This window comes from Centroberyx affinis, unplaced genomic scaffold, assembly GCF_046629955.1.
Source record: "Centroberyx affinis isolate AG114_WGS23_722 - 3 ecotype Tasmania unplaced genomic scaffold, CSIRO-AGI_Caff_v1 ptg003028l_1, whole genome shotgun sequence".
Classification (NCBI taxonomy): domain Eukaryota; kingdom Metazoa; phylum Chordata; class Actinopteri; order Beryciformes; family Berycidae; genus Centroberyx; species Centroberyx affinis.
In genome coordinates, this window is record NW_027281124.1 from 1 (window position 1) to 13,557 (window position 13,557).

At 37.8% G+C, this 13,557-nt stretch overlaps 1 pseudogene; it reads right to left on the reverse strand.

Annotated features, from left to right (window-relative positions):
• Nucleotides 1-37: 37 nt before the first annotated feature.
• On the reverse strand, nt 38-6,140 carry LOC139659163 (olfactomedin-4-like; annotated as a pseudogene).
• Between the last annotated feature and the right edge of the window lie 7,417 nt (nt 6,141-13,557).

The following is a 13,557-nucleotide window of genomic DNA, read 5'->3' on the forward strand; positions in this document are numbered from 1 at the left end:
TAACCTTTTTATATGTTCATTCATGCATTTCCTTTGAATATGCATTCCATGTAATAATTTCTTGAAATGGTCCGTTACATTATGTTTAGTACCTGCCATTTACTCTGTTTTTATTTACAATCTATTATTCTTTGCTGTATCTTTTTATTAGTATTTGCTGTTGCAAATTTCCCCATGGGGATCATTGTCCCCCACCAAAGGGGGGACTATGGATCGGTCTCCGTCCGTTAGTTCGTTTGTTCGTTCGTTAGTCATACTGCAATGTTGACTTTGTGCCACTAAGGGGCGGCATTGACAATGAATGGGGACTCAGTGGTAAAGCAGGTCATAGAGTTAAAGTTATCATACAATGTGGGGAACAATGAATGGGGACTCAGTGGTAAAGCAATACAGTTAAAGTTATCATAGGTAACATAATAGTCTACACACTCTACACACTTGGAGACATCAGACTGGGTTGATGTATTGAAGTGAGAGTCAATGGAGAATTTTTGGCCAAATGTCTAACCACAAGACACTGTAGTTATTGTACAGTTCTTCTTTTTATTATTGCACTCATCACTGCACTACCACTGTGCCGTCAGTGTTGACTACTTATATCATATTACCACTTACCTACTGTGCAATACCATATATCACTTATCATTTAGCATTTATATTATTCATAACACTCACACTCCTGGTGTTGTATGTTATATTGTATATTGTATTATAAATTGTATTGTAGTGTACATTGTGTAATGTATGGATTGTATTTATTGCGTATTGTAGTTCTTATGTTTTGTACTGTATTGAGTAAAACAGGACAATTACAGTTACTACATTTCAAGATATAACTTGTAAGCCTAATTCTGAGGAGAGTAGGCAACAGAAATATATGGTCAATCTGTCCTTTCATTGTTCCATACGAAAATGCTTATACAATTTCACTCATATTTAACGTACACTCAGCAATCACTGACTGAGCCAAGGGTGGAACTACATCACTGGTGGGGGACAACATGTTTACTATTTGCTTGTTAAAGTTTAATCATATCTTTTCATGCCATCATTTTCTAACTTTGAAAATGTAAATGTTTGCACACATCCAAAAGTGTAAAGCTTCATTACTTTTGGGAGGTTTTATCTAGTATCAGCAAAACTCTATTTCAAAGAAAAAATTGAACCTGGTGCCTTTAGGCAACTGTACGGAGGTAACAGATTTGGTGGTGAGGTTGAATCTGCAGACAGCATCTCGGTTATAACAGCCGTAGTACAAGGCCTCTCCATAGAGAACAGCACTTGGCCCCTGGATGGTGTTGGTGGTTGGGTTGGAGGAGTGGATCTGAACATTGCCTAGAAGAAGAAGAAGAAGAAGAAGAAGAAGGAGAGGGAGAAGATGGAAAAAAAGGTTAGTAATAATATATGTTTTAATAAGAAACAAATCAGCCAATGGCTGATCGATCGGTAGTTTCTCTCCTGTATCTGTACTGTGAAGCATTTCAAGTGTACCAGTGCATGCTATAAGGAGTGCTCGCAGTCAAGAAACAACTATCCATGGTGCATTCCCAAAGCAGGAATTGCAATAGATACTTCCAATGGGGAAGCACAGGCAGCAAATCACAGCAAATCAGCAAATCAAGGAACATCCCAGATGAAGACAGTTGTAGAAACTTTGGGTGTGTAGGTTATTTGCTGCCTCAACCCAAAGAATAAAATAAGGCAACAGTAAACATCTTGTCCCCTACAAATAATGCAGTCCCCCTCTGGGCCAATCAGTACCTTGTCCCTGCAATTGTAACGCCCCCCTTGGGCTGATCAGTGTAATTTTGAAAATGTCGGCAAGCAAAGGTAAGATGCATCATTTCCCCAAGCTTTGTCAAAATCTGATCAGCGGTGTCTGAGATATCGTGCAGAACAAACGGATAAAGGAACAAACAAACAGAGGGAATCCAGTCCACAAAACTAGCATCAGGTCCACTATTTGAAATCTTTGTGATGACTTTAAGGGGATTGAACTCCACACCTCCTATTATCAGTGTAGTATCAGGACACTAACCACCAGACCACATCTAAAACACAACTATACTTTACCTGGAATGCTCACCCCAACGATCAGGGAGCTCAGGCTGGAGTAGCGGCGTACATAGTTAGCGTATATGTTGCTGGAGGTGAGCATGACCAGCCAATACCAGTTCTCCTTTCCCGCCTCAGGTTTGGGATCGCGACCCCAGGATCCATACTTGTAGGAGCCAGGATACTCTCCTGCTGTGTAGACCCTTGGCCCAGTCACGTTCAGAAAGTGACCATGGGGACAGATACCTGAGGACAGAGGGGGGAAGGTCAGCGGTGGTTTTGCTCACGGAAAAGTTCGGAAAAGGTTTGGAACATACCATGTTGGGTGCACGTTAGGTGGAGGTTTGGGACGTACCACTTGGAGGCTGCGTGGGCTGGGTGGTGGGGTGATGTCCTTTCCTGCACTGGTCCAGGTCTCCCTTCAGACGCTGGTTGTCCTGCTGGCTCTTCACCACCTGCATGCTGTCATAGACTTCCAGCTGCTGCATCTCCACTTTCAGGTCCTGTACCTGAAAGACAGCAGCATGGCGGACGGTATAATATTTACTGTTGAAATGCTGGAACTGTTTCTATTACCTTGTGGCATTTTAAGGGTATTCTAATCACCAATCAAAATGGCCAGTTAGCAGAGAAACTGGACTGGAATAACAAAGAATATTTTGTAGAATTCTCAAAACACAAATATTTCTAAGGCATTAAATCTAGTAGTAGTTCACTGACCTCTACTGGCAATTAGTGGGAACTGCAACAACATTGGCAGAATTTGTCAAACTCCAATGGGTTTCAAAACAGAGTTTTGAAAGCCAGAAATCTCGGCATCTGTACACATCTGTGGCCATAATATACTACATACTACCTTTTCATTATGTTCAAAATATGGAAGAAACATCTGCTTTCTCCCTGTTGTGACTGAAATGAAAAGATCAGATCTTTGCCACAGAGAGTTAAAATTCTGATATTTTGCACCTGTGTATTTATTACGTAAAACATATATGATAACTTGATATCCGGTAGACCTCATAGTGAATTGAAACAGACAAACACAACATTGAAAATGTAAAAATGAGGTTCTAAACAAGGTTTGATGTGAAGCTACCCTCCTGAGTGGGGTCACAATTCAGAACTTGGCTTAACTTGTATCTATGTTGTGAGCCATGTCAGTGCTGCAGGAGCCGATTGCCATATGAATGTACCTGTTGAGCGGTGTCAGAGGTGAGGCGGCTGTGTGCCAGCGTGGTGCTGTTGAGCTTGTTCATGAGCTGCAGGATCTCCACCAGCTCGTTCTCGACCACCTGCAGGCTGACGGCTCCGTACAGCTCCCCGTCATCCTCCCTCTCCAGCAGAGACACGTCTGCCTCCAGCTGGGGCAAACGCCGCTGCAGGCCCAGCAACAGGCTATCCAGCTCCACACTCTGCATGGAGACAAGAAAAACACTGAGGTATTTATTTTATCTACATCACTGCTGACGGGTTCTTAAAGAGTAACTGAATCCCAAACCCAAATCCGTGGTGAAGCCTGACACCTAATGGTGAAAAGTAAAACCGGCCATCTGCTATTGGCTGATCTGTGGTGGCAGGTGATGTCATTACCTGTTGCACAATAGAAGGTGACATAACCTGGTACCACAGATTAGCCAATAACAGATTGCAATTTCAGTAGCATGCTTTTTACTATTAGATGTCAGCGGACAAAACCACAGGTGAATTTTGAAGCCAAAAAGGAAGCGTCTGCTAGGTGTTGGCTCCAAAAAGACTCTAAATCCTGCCCAACTCCATTCAAGTCAATGGGCCCACAGCCCAAATTTTCACTCAAAATATAAAGTCAATAGATTTTTTATAGAGGTTATGGTCTCAGTAGCTAAATTCACTTCATCTAATGTTTGTCCATATGGCGATTTTCCAAATAATTTCCTCATTAACTGGATATAACGGTTATAAAATGGGGTTGTTTTCCAAGTGATTGACAGGTTGCCTGTCCAGTGATCGACAGGTCGCCAATCACGGGCCAATAGCAGGCGCCGCCGGCTCCAAAAAATATCAACATGGCGGCGCTCATAACCCCCAACTTTTGGCTTCAGTCTATGGGCTACACACACGATTTGGGTTTGGACTTTACTTACTCTTTAAAGGCAGAAACTAGAACTGATATTTTTGGATTCAAGTTGCAGACCTTTGTCATCAGAATGACAGTGATTTGACTTTACCACTCATAAGCTTTATATTTCATATTTTGGTAAAAAAATGTTCAATGTTTTTTGTCTTCATATGTAGTACCTCCATAATGCTATAATTCATATTTCTCACACTTTTCCTTTGGACATTTCTTCCTTAACACGTAGTTAGTATTGAAGTCATCAGTCTTAAATTTAAATACTTGTTTAAATGGTGACTCATTTATTCTATTACTAATTATTACTATAAGAAAAATACACCACTGAACAACAAAATGGACACAGAAATGCAAGGCACATCACCAATAGCATTTTATTTAATATTTTTTATATTTAGTGTTAAAGCAATATTCTGCTTAGTTTTAACATGGGGGTTATTCGGCACTTAACCGCCATTAAAACCAGAATATAAATTAATCATCATGATCGGATGCAGCTGGACGAGTCTGTAGCGTTTAGATTTTTACTTCCCATTCATTTGAATGAGGTCATGAAAACAGACTGAAAACAAATTTAACGTGTTTGTGTACAGATTCAGTTCCTGTACAGGATTTCAATCCCTTGCCCCCAGAAGCTTGTGCTACACTCTGGCTTTATGTCACAGGAGCTTCTGGGTTGCTCATATTTAGTGCTGAATAATCCTCTTGTTAAAACTAAGTGGAATGTTGCTTTAATGTGTTTTAGGGTGGATTTTTCCATTAAGATGCAACAATTAACTCACACAATACGATGCTCCCAAAATATTCTGCTCTTCTTTTGTTGCAATGTTGCTTGTGTCCAGCAGATGTCACTGGAAAAATGTCTAACATTTAGGCATTTAGGTTTTCCCTCAAACCAAAAATGCAGACTCTGGTTCAGAGAATAATGGCAGTAGTTACCTTCTGCCGGGTGATGCTGCCGGTACACTTGGCTGCACCGTCCTCCACACTGCTGAGTTTATCATGAGGGAAGGCTGCTCTGAGCTAGTGAGGTCACACACACAGCTGGGCAAGGACGCAGCCTGGGAAATATGACAAATTTAGTTATGTATTTATTTTGCACACTATGCAAAATGCATGAATAAATGAAATAGAAATGAGATATAAGTGTGCAGATGAGGTGATAATCCCACTCTGAGTTTATAGAGACCTCGCCTAAACAAAAAGATAATACAGTTTAATAATAATAATACTAAAAATAAGCTTCTATAGGCAATTACATCAACACAGCTAACAATGAATCAGAGCAGGAGAGATGGGAAAGAACAATGGCATTATTGAGGATGTACAGTATGTTGGTTCTCAAGTACAGATATTGATGTATCCTATTAAATTTCATATTATATAAAATATATAAATATAATACTGTATATTATGTATCATCTATAATGGATGTTTCAAAATGCATTATGCAGGTATGCAGTTTTTAATAATAATAACAATGAAAAACAAAACTGTATAATTTTAGTCAGTTTTAACCTAAAGTGTACCTGGAAAACATATTTAATTATATAATATTAATAAAAATATTATTAATAATGTATAAAAATGTATACCTACTTTCGAAACAGGGTGTATAAAATAATGGTCATTTATCAAATAAAAAAATATGTAAAATAACATATAAATAATATATATTGTATAAAAATAAAGTAATATTATATAATATATAAATAAGATAATAATAAGAATATGATAATACTACTACTACTACTACTACTACTAATAATAATAATAATAATAATAATATATATATTCTTATATCTGATATATTCTGATCATATATTATATCATATTATATTATTATATTTTTATACAGTATACATTATTTATATGTTACTTTATTTATATTTATATATTGCAGTGTTGTTGTAGTCCTTACCTGCTGGCTGATGGTGAGCAGAGCACAGAGTTGGACGATCACAGACAGAGTCATGGTGGATCAGACAGCAGAACAAAATGAGACTTTCTCTGAACACAGTTTGAATAAATCAGTGAGTCTGTGGCAGCGGCTTCTGACCTCTGAACACTCCCACTGGGCTGTCCCCTGCATGTGCATGTGTGCAGTGTGTGTGTGTGTGTGTGTGTGTGTGTGTGTGTGTGTGTGTGTGTGTGTGTGTGTGTGTGTGTGTGTGTGTGTGTGTGTGTGTGTATGTGTGCGTGTGTGTGTGTCTTTGTGATTTGCCATGTTTCCTCCAGACCATGACTCACAATCACTTGGGTTCCCTTCTTCCTTGTGGTTTGGGTTATCATCTCTCTGTGGGTTGCTGATCAAGCATAACGGGTGCATCTCCAAATGTACAAAGAGGAACCTGGACAAACGGTGACTCACACATCAAAAGTGAAACATTTCTTTGATATATCCTTGACCGTTTCTGGGCCGTGTCTCATCTTCTTCTTCTAAGCACTGACTTCATTTAAAGTTTGAAAGTGCAATAATTTTATGTACTGCAAGTGTCAGATAAAGAGTAAAGTTGTAGTGTAAAAAGCAGGATACATGCTATAAAATGTAGCGTAAGGAAAACAATTGGGTATGCAGTGGAGGATAAACCAAGCTAGATTTGTTTTTAACCCAGCTTTTTATTTGCAGGAATAGAGTTTATTCACATTTTTAGGCTAATAGAAATCATTGTAGAAAATTATAGAAATTCATAGTATCATAGTAGTGATGTAACTTAGGGTCTTTTACCGCTTATATATCTTGTATACATGAATGATTTGCCAAACGCTACAGACACAATTTGCTGATGACACCAGTGTGTTTTTTAGGAATGTATGCACTATAACAACGGCTGTAAATGAAGAGCTAGACAAGCTGTCAAAATGGCTTAAAGTCAACAAACTCTCTCTTAATATTAAGAAAACAAATGTATCTTCTTTTGTTCTAAACCTCATGTAAACAATAATGTACAGGTGCTAATTGATAACAGTGGTCAAAACTCCTCAATTCTTGGGTTTGACAGTCGAACACATATCTTGGAAGCCACATATTTCACACAAAGCATCGCAAATTGCTACAAACAAATATTGGTTTAATAGGTATAATTCCTCATCTCACAAATATCCATCTGTCTTTACTACTCCATGGTTTACATACGTTCAATTTACAATTTCCCATTTGGCAGACGCTTTTATCCAAAGCGATGTACACATGAGATTTTACACACAAGCAAGGATCTAGTCAGGAGAGAACAACGAGAGTAAGTGCCATAAAGCTAAGTTCTAGTCCGACAGGACATAGGCGCCAAGAGGCACGCCAAGAGGCAGATAAAGAATTTTTTTTTTTTAGCAATACACAGTCCATCAGGTGAGGAGGTGTTTGCTAAAGAGCTGGGTCTTTAGCCTTTTCTTAAAGATTGAGAGGGACTCTGCGGATTGAATGGAGTTTGGTAACTGATTCCACCACCGAGGAACCACAGAAGAGAAGAAGCTGGATAGAGACTTAGTGCCTTGTTGTGGTGGCAGCACCAGGCACCGCTCCTTGGCAGAGCATAGTGAGCGGGAGGGAGCCTAGACCTGAATGAGGGAGTTCAGGAAGGTGGGAGCCATTTTGGTTGCTGCTTTGTAGGCGAGCATCAAGGACTTGAACTTGATGCAGGCAGCAGCTGGGAGCCAATGGAGGGATATGAACAGTGGAGTTCACTGTTGTCAAAATTAGATTTCATTCAATCAATTAGACTTCATTTTATCCCTGAAATGTCCTTAATTTCTCCATTACATAAACATTAATTATCCATTAAAAATAACATAGCTTTAAAATAATGTGTTTTTAAGAGATTTATTCATGGGTTGATTCATAGAGGCACTAGTAATTATGGGATTTTTACACCTTTTGTGCATGGTTTACAGGGTTATTAATGAGTTATTAATGGAAAGTTCCTGTCTCCCCCCCGTCTCCTCAATTAATCACTCCCTAATTTTAAGGGGATTTTGTATGAATTAAGGGGTGAATTAATGTAAATGAATGTAAATGTAAGGCTATTTTAAGGGATTAGTGGTTATATACTCAACTCAAAGACTCAAAACTACTCAAAGACTCAAAACTACTCAAAGACTCAAAACTACTCAAAACTACTCAAAGACTCAAAACTACTCAAAACTACAAAGACTCAAAACTACTAATGGAGAGGCTAAAAGGAGAAGGTAAATGACTAAATTGAATAGCTAATAGAAAAAGGAAAAGCAGCGGGGAAATGGAAATGCAAATGGGAAAGGAAATTGCCCTTTTAAATGCCTGATTAAAATCTGTATTTTTTATTCAAAAAAATCAGCCTGATGGTGGCGCTATAATTAAAGGTCAAAAATATAAAAGTTTAAAGTGCTGTATCTCCCACACCGTTTGTCCGATTTATATGAAACTTGGTACACATGCCCACCTAACTATACTCTACAAATTTGCCACAAAGACCCTTGGTTCGCTTGGAAAATTTTTGAGATATTTTGAATTATTTGAAAAACACATTTTTAACATCTCCTCCTACACCGTTTGACCGATTACCACCAAAATCGGTCAGTAGCATCTATGGTCCTATGCTCTTTAAATTTTGTTTATAGATTGTTGATATCTACTGTAGTATTGAAGATATTAACTCTTAAAATTGTGAAGGAGGTGTGGCCTATAAGCTAAATTGTTATAACTTTGTAACAGATGGTCCAATCATCATGAAACTTGGACAACATGTTCACATGAATGAATGAACATGTGTGCAAAGCCATTTAAATATTGACCAATAGGGGGCACCACAAAGGCCAGAAAACTGTATCTCCTAATCCAATTGGTGAAATTGCACGAAAGTCTGTACACATGCTCTAAGACCATGTCCTCGTCAAAATCTGAAGTTTGGTCATCATTAGTGAATCTGGGCGTGGCCTATCACATTTTGGCTTACAACTCAAACAGAATTTCACCAATCGCTATGAAACTTGGTAATCATGTTCCAACCTTTATGTGGAACATGCACACCAATACAGATCCGACCAGATTTGCCCATCAGCAGCATTTTGAGTGTACAGCTAAACACACTAAAGCCAGTGGGATATTGGCACCTTTTAACTTGCTATTACATTCTTCAGTATCAGAAGTTGATAGTCTTGGGCCTGATGTCTCAACAGCCTAATATGACAAAACTGAAAATAGTCTTAATGCAAACTTCCACATTTCAGCTCTGGCTGCTCTACTGACATGAACCCAGACATTGCCGCTAGTGGTTATATTTAAGTAGTTACATTTATTATTGAGTGTTAAAAAAATAGTTATGGTACATACCCTTTATTATTGGGGAGACAATCCCTAGAGGATTATATCCATTCATTCTGGAGTATTTAGGAGGAATAATAATATAATTAACTTTAGATTAGCCTAGAAGGAAAAACTGTATTATTTGGCGAAATAAAAATAGTTGGGACATACAACCAATATAATTGGGAATATTAACCACAGAGTCTTATTGTTGATTATTGAATGGCTTTTTATCACGTTTGACTTAATGGGGCCTTCGAGGATCTGGGAATTTCGGGGATATACCCTTGCTGTCGGCCCCCGACAGCATGCTAGTTATTATAGAGTTGGAGGCTGCCAGTGGACTGGTCTCTGCCGATGTGACTGGAGAGGATGGGAAGGAAATCCAAATGGGGAAGAAGAGGGGTGACTATAGCATATTTGCCATGGTGTGTTAAGACAGATGGATCTGTGCTGGAAATGTGGTAAGATAGGTAACATTCGGGAACATGTATCAGGAACAGAAACTGTCCACTCTGCAATGAAACCACAAAATACCAAATATATTTAGAATGCAATATTTGAATATATGTTAGACTGGCACTCCTATTTCATTTGAGGGTATACAGTGAGCTATGAACGGTTTAATAACACTTTTCTGTACATGGTCAGTCCATTTTGCATTAGGAAAGGTATTTTGAGAGGTTAAGATTGTAGATGTTGAATTGTGCATCCATTGTGGATGAAAATCCATAAAGCTAAAGTTTTCACTTTAACTTTATAGTCATGGCATTACATCACATCCAAAGTATAAGGGGAAAAGGGTGGAAAATACCTTAAAGCTCACTGTACTGTCTCTCCTCACTGATGCATACAGGCCCTGTATGCATCAAATATGCATTATATATATTTATTACACAGCTTTGTTGAATATTCAGTTATGATTGGCCAATGACCACGTTCATAGGTCTGTTATTTCTGAACAAACATGTAACAGACTGCTGTTTCACATCTAGTCATATCACTCCACAGTCAAAATGTAATTTTGTTGATTTCTAATGTAGAAGCATGTTGTTGCATTCTGATGACTCTGTTGATGCAGGTGCATGGAACAAACTTCAGATGAAATAAAACATAAAAAATTAAAGACATATTGGGCACACTACCAAAAATTAGCTTAACAAAAATGTTGCCAAAATAATAAATTTGTTGCCACAAATGTACCGTGACAATGTAAGGGTGCAAGTGCATCAACAGTAAAAAGAAGTGCTGAACTTCAAAAAGAAGTGCTGAAGTTCAGCACATAGGGTTCATGTCAGACTGGTTTTTGTTAATGTGGTTCTTGATGTAGCCTATAATGTTTGTTTTTCTTCTGGTCATGTTGTTAGGGATGTTGGGGTTGGTAAAAGATTGGTATTGTGATTGAGGTCTGAGATAGAAACAGAGATCAAAATACCATTCAATGAAACACATAATACCATTGAATGCTATTATGAGTAGATATGACAGAGACTAAGAGTTAGAAGGTAAGAACTGTGAATATGTTGAAGACGGGGGCTATTGTTGTGTGTTGTGGTTGAAATCATAAATTAGGTTTTTAGACGAAATTAATGCAAAGACAGGCTGCAATGCCGTAGTATGCCTTGTTTTTGTTGAATAAAGTAGCGCTAGAGAGAAAGAAAGAAAGAAAGAAAGAAAATAGAAAAAAAGAAAGAAAGAAAGCGACAAAGAAAGAACATTGGAAGTCGCATCAAATCTTTAAAACAAAACTACCGTCATTTGACCTAAAACTGTGAAACCATGATTTCATACTTACCTGTGATTCTTTCATGCAGCATCAGAAATCACATCAAGCTTTTAACACCAAACTACCTATGCTAATTTTCAGTCAAAGTCAGAAAAGTCATAACAAATGAACATTATGTCATTACTGTCATCTGCAGTGTTGGGCAAGTTACTGAAAATTAATAATTAGTTACAGTTACTAGTTACTTCTCTCAAAAAGTAACTGAATTACTTTACCAATTACTGCATAAAAAAAGTAATTAGTTACTAGGGAAAGTAACTTTTGCGTTACTTTTAAATGTCTGCTTCAATTCTCATATTACACATAGCTAGGGCTGCAACTAACGATTATTTCCATTGTCGATTAATCTGTCAATTATTTTCTCAATTAATCGATCAGTTGTTTGTAGAGCTGCAACGATTAATCGATTAATCGATTAGTTGTCAACTATTAAATTAATCGGCAACTATTTTGATAATCGATTAATCGGTTTGAGTAATTTTTTAAGAAAAATAAGTCAAAATTCTTCAAGATTCCAGCTTCTTAAATGTGAATATTTTCTGGTTTCTTTACTCTTCTATGACAGTAAACTGAATATCTTTGGGTTGTGGACAAAACAAGACATTTGAGGACGTCATCTTGGGCTTTGGGAAACACTGATCCACATTTTTCACCATTTTCTGACATTTTATAGACCAAACAACTAATCGATTAATCGAGAAAATAATCAACAGATTAATCGACAATGAAAATAATCGTTAGTTGCAGCCCTAGTAAAACACAATATAGTTACACATGTTAATATAGGATACAATTTGACCACTGTCTCTCATAGTTTTAACAACTGAGGTAAACCAACCTACCTTGCTGAAACACTACAAGCCAAACGCTTGTCCCTATTCTCCTTATGATTTAGCACTGGCAGATCAAGAGTAGTAGCTGATAACAATGCATAATCAAATAAATGACAAGGGATTTGGAAAAATGACACAAGATTTTCAATTGAACCCTCATTGAACTCAGGGAAAGCAGTAATGCGAGACCAAACAAACGGCCGAGGACTTGGATAGCCGACACAAGAATTCCAATGAAGCCTCACAAATCTCACTGGACTCATTGTTAACATCAAGAGGCCTTGCAATGGAGCTCGCAGTTTCTACCGAGAGCTGACTCACTCAGAAGTTAATATTGTCTATGGGTCCAAGTACTACAGGTATGTAAGAGACAAATTATAGGTCCCAAGTCGCAGAGCTTATCCTTTAACTGTACCTGTGGCCACCCTTGGGCCAAATCTGGACACATAAACAATGTCATTTTTAGCTTCACAAATATGTATGATTTCACATTACTTGCCTTTTGGCAGGAAACTTGAAAAACATTGTGAGACTGTACAGCATCAAGTGTGTCTGTATCCAGCAACCAGTAGCTAACCAGATGCTATGGTTAGCTAGCCTAGAAGCTAACATGATCTAAACCTAAAATCAATCAGATGTAATCAGTGGTGAAATAATCAGTTCCCAGTCAAAAACAATACAAAAACAAACTGTCTATTCTGTTGAGATGGCCAAGTCATTAAGAGACAAAATCAGTACTCCTATTGTTGTATTCTCTTCTTCTTCTTACCATTGATTCTCAGAACTTTTGGTGTAAGAAGGATTTTTAAGTCTTGAGACAACTTAGACTTGGATAGGGTTAGGCATGGATAGGGATAGGCAAAAGGGTTACAGCTCAATGATAGGAAGGTTTTAGCATCAATCAGGAGTGTCTTGCCAAAGGCAGCCATCTCCGAAACGTCAACTTCTCAGGCACTGAGAACAGCTGTTTGACAATTGATCTTCTGCAACTCCTTGACAGAACTTTTTCAGTGGTTTGACTTGGACGCCGGGTCATGAAATCTTTTCAGTAGACAGGAAACAGGAAATGAGTTAGTTGCAGCAGCAGAATAGGATTCAGCAGGGGAAAAGAAAATAGTGTAAGCACGTAAATAGAATATAAAATAAGGAATAAATACAAATAATAATAATAAAAATAAAAGTTTTGCAGGACACAGACAGTATACCTGAGACAATATACCAGTATATCCTGAAATATATTTTACATGCCACCTTTACACAACCATGATTTATTTATTCATGTAATGAATTTTGGAAAGAGGATATTGCAAACTAAGGGGAAATGACCATTGCCTTAGGAGGGGGAAATATGGGAATGTCCTGTGCAGACCACAACTACTGCAAAATGTCACATTCTGTTTCTATGTCTATTCTATATTTTACTCCGAAAGTCATGTGGATGCGAATAATCCAGTTTCGCATCCACATGATTTTCTGAGTTTATTAGAGAAAAAGA